Source organism: Rhinoderma darwinii, chromosome 1 (genome assembly GCF_050947455.1).
Source record: "Rhinoderma darwinii isolate aRhiDar2 chromosome 1, aRhiDar2.hap1, whole genome shotgun sequence".
Taxonomy (NCBI): Eukaryota; Metazoa; Chordata; class Amphibia; order Anura; family Rhinodermatidae; genus Rhinoderma; species Rhinoderma darwinii.
In genome coordinates this window covers 261,372,411-261,384,421 of record NC_134687.1, presented here as the reverse complement: position 1 = coordinate 261,384,421, position 12,011 = coordinate 261,372,411, and the positions used below count along the sequence as shown (strand labels likewise).

The 12,011-nt window shown below is 42.1% G+C and overlaps 5 pseudogenes; all 5 read left to right on the top strand.

Annotated features, from left to right (window-relative positions):
- The first annotated feature begins 775 nt into the window (after nt 1–775).
- On the top strand, nt 776–894 carry LOC142707923 (5S ribosomal RNA; annotated as a pseudogene).
- A 440-nt stretch (nt 895–1,334) lies between these two features.
- On the top strand, nt 1,335–1,453 carry LOC142707912 (5S ribosomal RNA; annotated as a pseudogene).
- Nucleotides 1,454–2,254: 801 nt separating this feature from the next.
- LOC142683765 (5S ribosomal RNA) lies at nt 2,255–2,373 on the top strand (annotated as a pseudogene).
- Nucleotides 2,374–4,907: 2,534 nt separating this feature from the next.
- Nucleotides 4,908–5,026, top strand: LOC142669726 (5S ribosomal RNA; annotated as a pseudogene).
- Nucleotides 5,027–5,642: 616 nt separating this feature from the next.
- LOC142691361 (5S ribosomal RNA) lies at nt 5,643–5,761 on the top strand (annotated as a pseudogene).
- The last annotated feature ends 6,250 nt before the right edge of the window (nt 5,762–12,011 follow it).

The following is a 12,011-nucleotide window of genomic DNA, read 5'->3' as shown; positions in this document are numbered from 1 at the left end:
AAAATAGCACTATGGATTAAAGCATTTAATGTCAAAGGCCATTCTAAGCTGAATGTACCTGCTCTCGTCAGATCGCAGAAGTTACACAGCTTAAGGCCTCGCTACTACTAGTGTGGGAGACTGTCTGGGAAGCCGTGGTGCGGTATAATTTTTATTATGTTGTTTAGATTTTGTTTCACAATCGATTAAAAAGGACTATGGATTAAGGCATTTAATGTCAATGGCCATTCTAAGCTGAGTGTGCCTGCTCTCGTCAGATCGCAGAAGTTGCACAGCTTAAGGCCTCGCTAGTACTAGTGTGGGAGACTGTCTGGGAATCCGTGGGGCGGTAGAATTTTTATTATGTCGTTTAGATTTTGTTTCACAATCGATTAAAAAGGACTATGGATTAAAGGATTTAATGGCGATGTCCATTCCAAGCTGAATGTGCCTGCTTTCGTCAGATCGCTGAAGTTATACAGCTTAATGCCTCACTAGTACCAGTGTGGGAGACTGTCTGGGAATCAGTGGTGCGGTTGACTTTTTATTTTTGTTGTTTAGATTTTGATTCACAATCGATTAAAAAGGACTATGGATTAAAGCATTTGAAGTCAATGGCAATTCTAAGCTGAGTGTACCTGCTCTCGTCAGATCGCAGAAGTTACACAGCTTAAGGCCTCGCTACTAGTAGTGTGGGAGACTGTCTGGGAATCCGTGGTGCGGTATAATTTTTATTATGTTGTTTAGATTTTGTTTCACAATCGATTAAAAAGGACTATGGATTAAAGAATTTAATGTCGATGGCCATTCTAAGCTGAATGTTCCTGCTCTCATCAGATCGCTGAAGTTACACAGCTTAAGGCCTCGCTAGTACCAGTGTGGGAGTCCGTCTGGTAATCCGTGGTGCGGTTGCCTTTTTATTATGTCGTTTAGATTTTGTTTCACAATCGATTAAAAAGGACTATGGATAAAAGCATTTTATGTCAATGGCCGTTCTAAGCTGAATGTGCCTGCTTTCGTCAGATCGCTGAAGTTATACAGCTTAATGCCTCACTAGTACCAGTGTGGGAGACTGTCTGGGAATCAGTGGTGCGGTTGACTTTTTATTTTTGTTGTTTAGATTTTGATTCACAATCGATTAAAAAGGACTATGGATTAAAGCATTTGAAGTCAATGGCAATTCTAAGCTGAGTGTACCTGCTCTCGTCAGATCGCAGAAGTTACACAGCTTAAGGCCTCGCTACTAGTAGTGTGGGAGACTGTCTGGGAATCCGTGGTGCGGTATAATTTTTATTATGTTGTTTAGATTTTGTTTCACAATCGATTAAAAAGGACTATGGATTAAAGAATTTAATGTCGATGGCCATTCTAAGCTGAATGTTCCTGCTCTCATCAGATCGCTGAAGTTACACAGCTTAAGGCCTCGCTAGTACCAGTGTGGGAGTCCGTCTGGTAATCCGTGGTGCGGTTGCCTTTTTATTATGTCGTTTAGATTTTGTTTCACAATCGATTAAAAAGGACTATGGATAAAAGCATTTTATGTCAATGGCCGTTCTAAGCTGAATGTGCCTGCTCTCGTCAGATCGCAGAAGCTACACAGCTGAAGGCCTCGCTAGTATCAGTGTGGGAGACTGTCTGGTAATCCGTGGTGCGGTTGTGTTTTTATTATGTCGTTTAGATTTTGTTTCACAATCGATTAAAAAGGACTATGGATTAAAGTATTTAATGTCAATGGCTATTCTAAGCTGAATGTGCCTTCTCTCAGCAAATCGCAGACGTTAAGCTGCTTAAGGTCTCGCTAGTACCAGTGTGGGAGACTGTCTGGGAATCCGTGGTGCGGTTGACTTTTTATTATGTCGTTTAGATTTTGTTTCACAATCAATAAAAAAGCACTATGGATTAAAGCATTTAATGTCAAAGGCTGTTCTAAGCTGAATGTACCTGCTCTCGTCAGATCACAGAAGTTACACAGCTGAATGCCTCGCTAGTAACAGTGTGGGTGACTGTCTGGGAATCCGTGGTGTGGTTGACTTTTTATTATGTATTTAGATTTTGTTTCACAATTGATTAAAAAGGACAATGGCTTAAAGCATTTATTGTCAATGGCCATTCTAAGCTGAATGTGCCTACTCTCGTCACGTTACACAGATCAAGGCCTCGCTAGTACCAGTGTGGGATACTATCTGGGAATCAGTGGTGCGGTTTACTTTTAATTATGTTGTTTAGATTTTGTTCCACAATCGATTAAAAAGGAGTACGGATTAAAGCATTTATTGTCAACGGCCATTCAAAGCTGAACGTGCCTGCTCTCGTCAGATTGCAGAAGTTACACAGCTTAAGGCCTCGCTAGTACCAGTGTGGGAGACTGTCTGGGAATCTGTGGTGTTGTTGGCTTTTTATTATGTCGTTTAGATTATGTTTCACAATCGATTAAAAAGGACTGTGGATTAAAATATTTATTGTTAATGGCCATTCTAATCTGAATGTGCCTTCTCTTGTCAGACCGCAGAAGTTACACAGCTTAAAGAGGCTCTGTCACCAGATTTTGCAACCCCTATCTGCTATTGCAGCAGATAGGCGCTGCAATGTAGATTACAGTAACGTTTTTATTTTTAAAAAACGAGCATTTTTGGCCAAGTTATGACCATTTTTGTAGTTATGCAAATGAGGCTTGCAAAAGTCCAAGTGGGTGTGTTTAAAAGTAAAAGTCCAAGTGGGCGTGTATTATGTGCGTACATCGGGGCATTTTTAATACTTTTACTAGCTGGGCGCTCTGAAGAGAAGTATCATCCACTTCTCTTCAGAACGCCCAGCTTCTGACAGTGCAGATCTGTGACGTCACTCACAGGTCCTGCATCGTGTCGGCCACATCGGCACCAGAGGCTACAGTTGATTCTGCAGCAGCATCAGCGTTTGCAGGTAAGATCGACTTACCTGCAAACGCCGATGCTGCTGCAGAATCAACTGAAGCCTCTGGTGCCGGTGTCCTCGCTCGTCTGACACGATGCAGGACCTGTGAGTGACGACACAGCGTGATCTCTCGAGAACACGCTGTGTCTTCACTGCCAGAAGCTGGGCGTTCTGAAGAGAAGTGGATGATACTTCTCTTCAGAGCGCCCAGCTAGTAAAAGTATTAAAAACGCCCCGATGTACGCACATAATACACGCCCACTTGGACTTTTACTTTTAAACACACCCACTTGGACTTTTGCAAGCCTCATTTGCATAACTACAAAAATGGTCATAACTTGACCAAAAATGCTCGTTTTTTAAAAATAAAAACGTTACTGTAATCTACATTGCAGCGCCGATCTGCTGCAATAGCAGATAGGGGTTGCAAAATCTGGTGACAGAGCCTCTTTAAGGCCTCGCTAATACCAGTGTGGGAGACTGTCTGGGAATCCGTGGTGCGGTTGACTTTTTATTATGTCGTTTAGATTTTGTTTCACAATAGATTAAAAAGGACTATGGATTCAAGCATTTAATGTCAATGGCCATTCTAAGCTAAATGTTCCTTTTCTCGTCAGATCGCAGAAGTTACACAGGTTAAGGTCTCGCTAGTACCAGTGTGGGAGACTGTCTGGGAATCTGTGGTGCGGATGACTTTTTATTATGTCGTTTAGATTTTGTTTCACAATCGATTAAAAAGGACTATGGATTAAAGCATTTATTGTCAATTGCCATTCTAAGCTGAATATGCCTGCTATCGTCAGATCGCAGAAGTTACACAGCTTAAGGCCTCGCCAGTACCAGTGTGGGAGACTGTCTGGGAATCCGTGGTGCAGCAAGCTTTTTATTATGTCGTTTAGATTTTGTTTCACAATCGATTAAAAAGGACTATGGATTAAGGCATCTAATGTCAATGGCCATTCTAAGCGGAATGTGCCTGCTCTCGTCAGATTGCAGAAGTTACGTAGCTTAAGGCCTCGCTAGTACCAGTGTGGGAGACTGTCTGGGAATCCATGGTAAGGTTGACTTTTTATTATGTCGTTTAGATTTTGTTTCACAATCGATTAAAAAGGACTATGGATTAAAGCATTTGATGTCAATGGCCATTCTAAGCTGAATGTACCTCCTCTCGTCAAGTTGCACAGCTTAAGGCCTCGCTAGTACCGGTGTGGGAGACTGTCTCGGAATCAGTAGTGCGGTTGACTTTTTATTATGTCGTTTAGATTTTGTTTCACAATCGATTAAAAAGGACTATGGATTAATGCATTTAATGTCAATGGCCGTTCTAAGCTGAATGTGCCTCCTCTCGTCAAGTTGCACAGCTTAAGGCCTCGCTAGTACCGGTGTGGGAGACTGTCTCGGAATCAGTAGTGCGGTTGACTTTTTATTATGTCGTTTAGATTGTGTTTCACAATCGATTAAAAAGGACTATGGATTAAAGTATCTAATGTCAATGGCCATTCTAAGCTGAATGTGCCTGCTCTTGTCAGATCGCAGAAGTTACACAGCTTAAGGCCTCGCTAGTCTGGGAATACGTGGTGTGGCTGACTTTTTATTATGTCGTTTAGATTTTGTTTCACATTCGATTAAAAAGGACTATGGATTAAAGCATTTAATGTCAATGGCCATTCTAAGCTGAAAGTGCCTGCTTTGTCAGATCGCAGAAGTTACACCGCTTAAGGCCTTGCTAGTACCAGTGTGGGAGACTGTCTGTGAATCAGTGGCGCGGTTGACTTTTTATTTTGTCATTTAGGTTTTGTTTCACATTCGATTAAAAAGAACTATGGATTAAAGCATTTAATGTCAATGGCCGTTCTAAGCTGAATGTGTCTCTTCTCGTAAAGTTACACAGCTTAAGGCCTCGCTAGTACCAGTGTGGGAGACTGTCTGGGAATCTGTGGTGCGGATGACTTTTTATTATGTCGTTTAGATTTTGTTTCACAATCGATTAAAAAGGACTATGGATTAAAGCATTTAATGTCAATGGCCATTCTAAGCTGAATGTGCCTGCTCTCGTCAGATCGCAGAAGTTACACAGCTTAAGGCCTCGCTAGTACCAGTGTGGGAGACTGTCTGGGAATCTGTGGTGCGGATGACTTTTTATTATGTCGTTTAGATTTTGTTTCACAATCGATTAAAAAGGACTATGGATTAAAGCATTTATTGTCAATTGCCCTTCTAAGCTGAATATACCTGCTCTCGTCAGATCGCGGAAGTTACATAGCTTAAGGCCTTGCTAGTACCAGTGTGGGAGACTGTCTGTGAATCAGTGGCGCGGTTGACTTTTTATTTTGTCATTTAGGTTTTGTTTCACATTCGATTAAAAAGAACTATGGATTAAAGCATTTAATGTCAATGGCCGCTCTAAGCTGAATGTGTCTCTTCTCGTAAAGTTACACAGCTTAAGGCCTCGCTAGTACCAGTGTGGGAGACTGTCTGGGAATCCGTGGTGAGGTTGACTTTTTATTATGTCGTTTAGATTTTGATTCACAATCGATTAAAAAGGACTATGGATTAAAGCATTTATTATCAATAGCCATTCTAAGCTGAAAATGCCCGCTCTCTTCAGATTGCAGAAGTTACACAGCTTAAGGCCTCGCTAGTACCAGTGTGGGAGGCTGTCTGGGAATACGTGGTGCGGTTGACTTTTAATTATGTCGTTTAGATTTTGTTGCACAATCGATTAAAAAGGACTATGGATTAAACCATTTATTGTCAATGGCCATTCTAAGCTGAATGTTCCTGCTCTCGTAAGATCGCAGAAGTTACACAGCCTAAGGCCTCGCTAGTACCAGTGTGGGAGACTGTCTGGGAATCCGTGGTGCAGTTGCCTTTTTATCATGTCGTTTAGATTTTGTTTCACAATCGATTAAAAAGAGCTATGGATTAAAGCGTTTAATGTCAATGGCCATTCTAAGCTGAATGTGCCTGCTCTCGTCAAGTTACACAGCTTAAGGCGTCGCTATTACCATTGTGGGTGACTGTCTGGGAATACGTGGTGCGGTTGAATTTTTATTATGTCGTTTAGATTTTGTTTCACAATAGATTAAAAAGGACTATGGATTCAAGCATTTCATGTCAATGGCCATTCTAAGCTGAATGTTCCTTTTCTCGTCAGATCGCAGAAGTTACACAGCTTAAGGCCTCGCTAGTCTGGGAATACGTGGTGTGGCTGACTTTTTATTATGTCGTTTAGATTTTGTTTCACATTCGATTAAAAAGGACTATGGATTAACCGGTTAAGGACTAGGCTGTTTTACAGCTAAATGACCAGAGCAAATTTCACAATTTTGCTATGCGCTTCTTTAGATGACTATAACTCAGCAGGTGAATAAAGTTCATCTTTGAATTTTACACTCTTTTTAAAGGACAGATAGGGCTTTGTTTTAGTGGCATTTGTCAGTATATATCATTTTTTTTTTTTTCTCTAAAGTGGGCAAAATTGGAAAAAAATGCAAGAATTTAACAATTGCGTCGGTTTATGCTAGCATTTTTCACACACGGTATAGACCACGGCCAAAATTCATCTCCTTTCACGTTCTTCCACTTCTCCCGTGCATGGGGATACCAAATATGTGTGCCTTATTCACTGTGCGGGCATGTGCCAGGGCTTGGCATAAAAGGAGGCTTTTTGGCCTTTTCGGTCCAGGAATTTTGCATTTGATTTTAGAGCCGCATACTGTTTTCTGGGGGGCCTAATGCTGCTGAAACATTAGAAACACCCCATAAATGACTTCATTCACACAAGTAGACCCCACAAGGTTTCCTTCAAGGGGTTTATCATATTTTTAGCAAGTCCAGTTTTCTTCTGAAAGTTTCTTGAATAAGATGGAACAAAATAAAATCAGCACTTTTTTAGCAAATGCGTCAGTTTAGGCTAGTATTTTTCACACACGGTATAGACCACGGCCAAAATTCATCTCCTTTCACGTTCTTCCACTTCTCCCGTGCATGGGGATACCAAATATGTGTGCCTTATTCGCTGTGCGGGCATGTGCCAGGGCTTGGCATAAAAGGAGGCTTTTTGGCCTTTTCGGTCCAGGAATTTTGCATTTGATTTTAGAGCCGCATACTGTTTTCTGGGGAGCCTAATGCTGCTGAAACATTAGAAACACCCCATAAATGACTTCATTCACACAATTAGACCCCACAAGGTTTCCTTCAAGGGGTTTATCATATTTTTAGCAAGTCCAGTTTTCATCTGAAAGTTTCTTGAATAAGATGGAACAAAATAAAATCAGCACTTTTTTAGCAAATGCGTCAGTTTAGGCTAGTATTTTTCACACACGGTATAGACCACGGCCAAAATTCATCTCCTTTCACGTTCTTCCACTTCTCCCGTGCATGGGGATACCAAATATGTGTGCCTTATTCGCTGTGCGGGCATGTGCCAGGGCTTGGCATAAAAGGAGGCTTTTTGGCCTTTTCGGTCCAGGAATTTTGCATTTGATTTTAGAGCCGCATACTGTTTTCTGGGGAGCCTAATGCTGCTGAAACATTAGAAACACCCCATAAATGACTTCATTCACACAAGTAGACCCCACAAGGTTTCCTTCAAGGGGTTTATCATATTTTTAGCAAGTCCAGTTTTCTTCTGAAAGTTTCTTGAATAAGATGGAACAAAATAAAATCAGCACTTTTTTAGCAAATGCGTCAGTTTAGGCTAGTATTTTTCACACACGGTATAGTCCACGGACAAAATTCATCTCCTTTCACATTCTTCCACTTCTCCCGTGCATGGGGATACCAAATATGTGTGCCTTATTCACTGTGCGGGCATGTGCCAGGGCTTGGCATAAAAGGAGGCTTTTTGGCCTTTTCGGTCCAGGAATTTTGCATTTGATTTTAGAGCCGCATACTGTTTTCTGGGGAGCCTAATGCTGCTGAAACATTAGAAACACCCCATAAATGACTTCATTCACACAAGTAGACCCCACAAGGTTTCCTTCAAGGGGTTTATCATATTTTTAGCAAGTCCAGTTTTCTTCTGAAAGTTTCTTGAATAAGATGGAACAAAATAAAATCAGCACTTTTTTAGCAAATGCGTCAGTTTAGGCTAGTATTTTTCACACACGGTATAGTCCACGGACAAAATTCATCTCCTTTCACATTCTTCCACTTCTCCCGTGCATGGGGATACCAAATATGTGTGCCTTATTCACTGTGCGGGCATGTGCCAGGGCTTGGCATAAAAGGAGGCTTTTTGGCCTTTTCGGTCCAGGAATTTTGCATTTGATTTTATAGCCGCATACTGTTTTCTGGGGGGCCTAATGCTGCTGAAACATTAGAAACACCCCATAAATGACTTCATTCACACAAGTAGACCCCACAAGGTTTCCTTCAAGGGGTTTATCATATTTTTAGCAAGTCCAGTTTTCTTCTGAAAGTTTCTTGAATAAGATGGAACAAAATAAAATCAGCACTTTTTTAGCAAATGTGTCAGTTTAGGCTAGTATTTTTCACACACGGTATAGACCACGGCCAAAATTCATCTCCTTTCACGTTCTTCCACTACTCCCGTGCATGGGGATACCAAATATGTGTGCCTTATTCACTGTGCGGGCATGTGCCAGGGCTTGGCATAAAAGGAGTCTTTTTGGTCCAGGAATTCTGCATTTGATTTTATAGCAGCATACTGTTTTCTGGGGGGCCTAATGCTGCTGAAACATTAGAAACACCCCATAAATGACTTCATTCACACAAGTAGACCCCACAAGGTTTCCTTCAAGGGGTTTATCATATTTTTAGACAGTCCAGTTTTCTTCTGAAAGTTTCTTGAATAAGATGGATCAAAATAAAATTAGCAATTTTTTAGCAAATGCGTCAGTTTATACCAGCATTTTTCACACACGGTATAGACCACGGTCAAAATTAATCTCCGTTCACATTCTGCCACTTCTCCCGTGCACGGGGATACCAAATATGTGGCCTTATTTATCACATAGAGATGTAGGAGGGCGGAGGATAGAAGAAGATTATTTCACAAATCGCTTTTTTTCAAAGCTGGTTTTACAAAACTCAACAGAGTTTCTATAACACTTCCAAAATATCTGCTCTTGAAGCAGAAATCTCAAAATATTCATCTAGGGGTATAATGGGAATTTATTTTTTGGGGTTTTCTAAAATAAGAAATTGCAGGTTAATGCAAATGGAGCTCTCCAGCAGATGAACTTTAGAAAACATCAAACATGACATCCACCCCCCACCCATTCCCTCCCTCAACCTTGGAGTAAAATCATGGGAAAAATAAAAACGTAATGTAGGGCAAATATATTTTCAACAAATTAACTAAAATCTAATAATTCAGAACAGTGTGGTATTTTTTAAAACATGGCTCAATGCACAGGCCTGGTTGTGAGGGACATGAGGGACAGAAATATCGGGAATCTTTGCGGTGCCCGTCTTTTCTGCAGACGCGGCACTTTTTCTGGGGGTTGCTTCTGGTTGCTGTTGGGGGAATCCGACTGATGAAGTGTCTTTCAGTCAGTCGCGTGACATCCTCAGACTGGGGGCATTCTCGGGTGTCCTGAACATCAAAAATGAGGCCTTCAATAATTTTTTCCTGGAAATCCAGGTATGTGTCTCTGCCTCTGTTTTTTTTATAGAGCACAAATGAGTTGTGGATGGCCACCTGTAACAAATAAATGGCCACCTTTTTGTACCAGGTTTTAGTTTTGCGTTTTACTAAATAGGGCTGTAAAACCTGGTCGCTTAAATCCACCCCCCCCATGTACTTGTTATATTCGGACACGCTCACTGGTTTGTGCTTGTCCGATGTTGCCCCTCTTTCCCTCACTGCCACTGTTCCTGCGGTATGAATCGTGCTTAGCACATACACATCTTTGCGATCCCTGAACTTGACCGCCAGCAATTCTTCAGATGCATAAGCACAGGAGTCCCCCTTTACCATGCGCTTCCCCACTAATTGCTGTGGAAAACCAATTCGGTTTTTGCGCATGGTACCACATGCCCCAGTCCTTGCAGCATGCAAATGCCTAAACAGGGGCACACTCGAATAAAAATTATCACAGTACAGGTGGTACCCCTTGTGAAGCAGAGGCTGCATTATCTCCCACACAATATTACTGCTGGTGGAAAGATCAGGGGGGCATCCAGGAACATTTATTGTGCGGTCCCGCCCTTCATAAATCCTGAAGGCGGGGGTATATCCTGACCCGCTTTCACACAATTTGTAGAGCTTAACGCCATATCTTGCCCTTTTGGAAGGTAGATATTGGCGAAAGCTAAGTCTGCCATGAAAGTTGAGGAGGGATTCGTCCACACTTACATTCTGCTCAGGGGTGTAGAGTTGCAGAAATAAATTATTCAGGGAATTTATTAGCAGTCTTATTTTGAACAACCGATCCCGGTTTGCATCGGTACTTGGGGGGGCCTGTGCGTTGTCATTGAAGTGGAGGAACCTCATTATTGTCTCATAACGAGACCTGGGCATTACTGCAGAATATACTGGGGTGGCTTGGGCGGGTCTTGTTGACCAGTAAGACCTAATGGAGGGCTTTTTGACAATACCCATATTTAGGGTGAGCCCCAAAAATTTTTTTAATTCCTGCAAATTGGTGGGCGTCCAATCTCTGGCATGGGTGGATGAAGGTTTCTGCCTTATATATTGCGTGGCATATAAATTTGTTTCGTGGACAATCTGATTTAGGATGTCGTCCGTTATAAATAAATGGAAGTAATCCATTTGGACAAAATTTGTATTGTCCACGGTTATGCCAGGAGTGGCCGTAAATCCGTGGATTCTAGGCCCAAAAGATGGGGCAGGTGCCCATACAAGAGCCTGGACTGGAGGGACCAGGCTGTCCCGTGCTACAGCGCTACTTGGCCCTGCGCTTTCATGTTCTGCAGTTTCGACTGCATCAGGGACAACGTCCCCTGAAGATGAATCTGAAGTGACGCTGTCATCGTCACTGCCCAAAACAGGTTCCATCTCGGACGCCATCTCTGATGCGGTCTCCGACTCAGACCACAGCATGGCGTATGCCTCCTCGGCGCTAAACAACTTCCTCGCCATAACGTAACTAACACTAACACTAACTAAACAATTTTTTTTATTTTTTATTTTTTTTATAAAACACACAAACTAACTGCTATATATATCTACACTACCGCTAACAAAAAAATAAACCGCTATTGCTATATATATTATATATATGTGGATATATATATAATTATATACTCCCTACCTGCCTATTCTAATAGAATAAAAGAAAGAAAGGTAGATAGATAGAAAAAAAGATAGATGGATAGATAGATTGTATAGATAGATAGAAATCTATCTATACAGAGAATGTTTTAGAGTGTAACTGTATTTTTTTGTAACTGTAACTATAATCTTCTGGCAGCAATTCTCCCGAGTCTCTTCTTCTCCTCAAACTGAAACAATGTTTGAGGAGAAGAAAAGAGGCAGGAGATTTACTGCCAGAAAAGTCAAAATAAAACAAATGTGGTCGCTGTGATAGGTTTTCACAGCGACCACATGATCAGGGACCATCAGATTGGTCCCTGATACTCTGCCCAGTGCCCAGAGCTGTTGGTAACAGCGTGGGCACAGGGCTGTGTGCACGCGATCGCGTGCACACTGTTTTATAAGCAGGAATGCATGTGATCGCTGTGATTGGTTGTCACAGCGACCACATGTTCAGGGACCATCAGATTGGTCCCTGATACTCTGCCCAGTGCCCAGAGCTGTTGGTAACAGTGAGGGCACAGGGCTGTGTGCACGCGATCACATGCACACTGTTTTCTATGCAGAAATGCATGTGATCGCTGTGATTGGTTGTCACAGCGATCACATGTTCAGGGGCCAAAAGATTGACCCCTGACATTCTGCCCAGTGCCCATGGCTGTTAGCAACAGCCAGGGCATAGAGCTGTGTGCACGCGATCGCGCGTGCACAGTCTCTGAAGTGCGGCCGTATATATACTATACGCCGGACTTTAGAGACCCTGACCGCTGGCCGTATATTTACGGCCAGCGGTCCGGAACCTGTTAAAGCATTTAATGTCAATGGCCATTCTAAGCTGAAAGTGCCTGCTTTGTCAGATCGCAGAAGTTACACT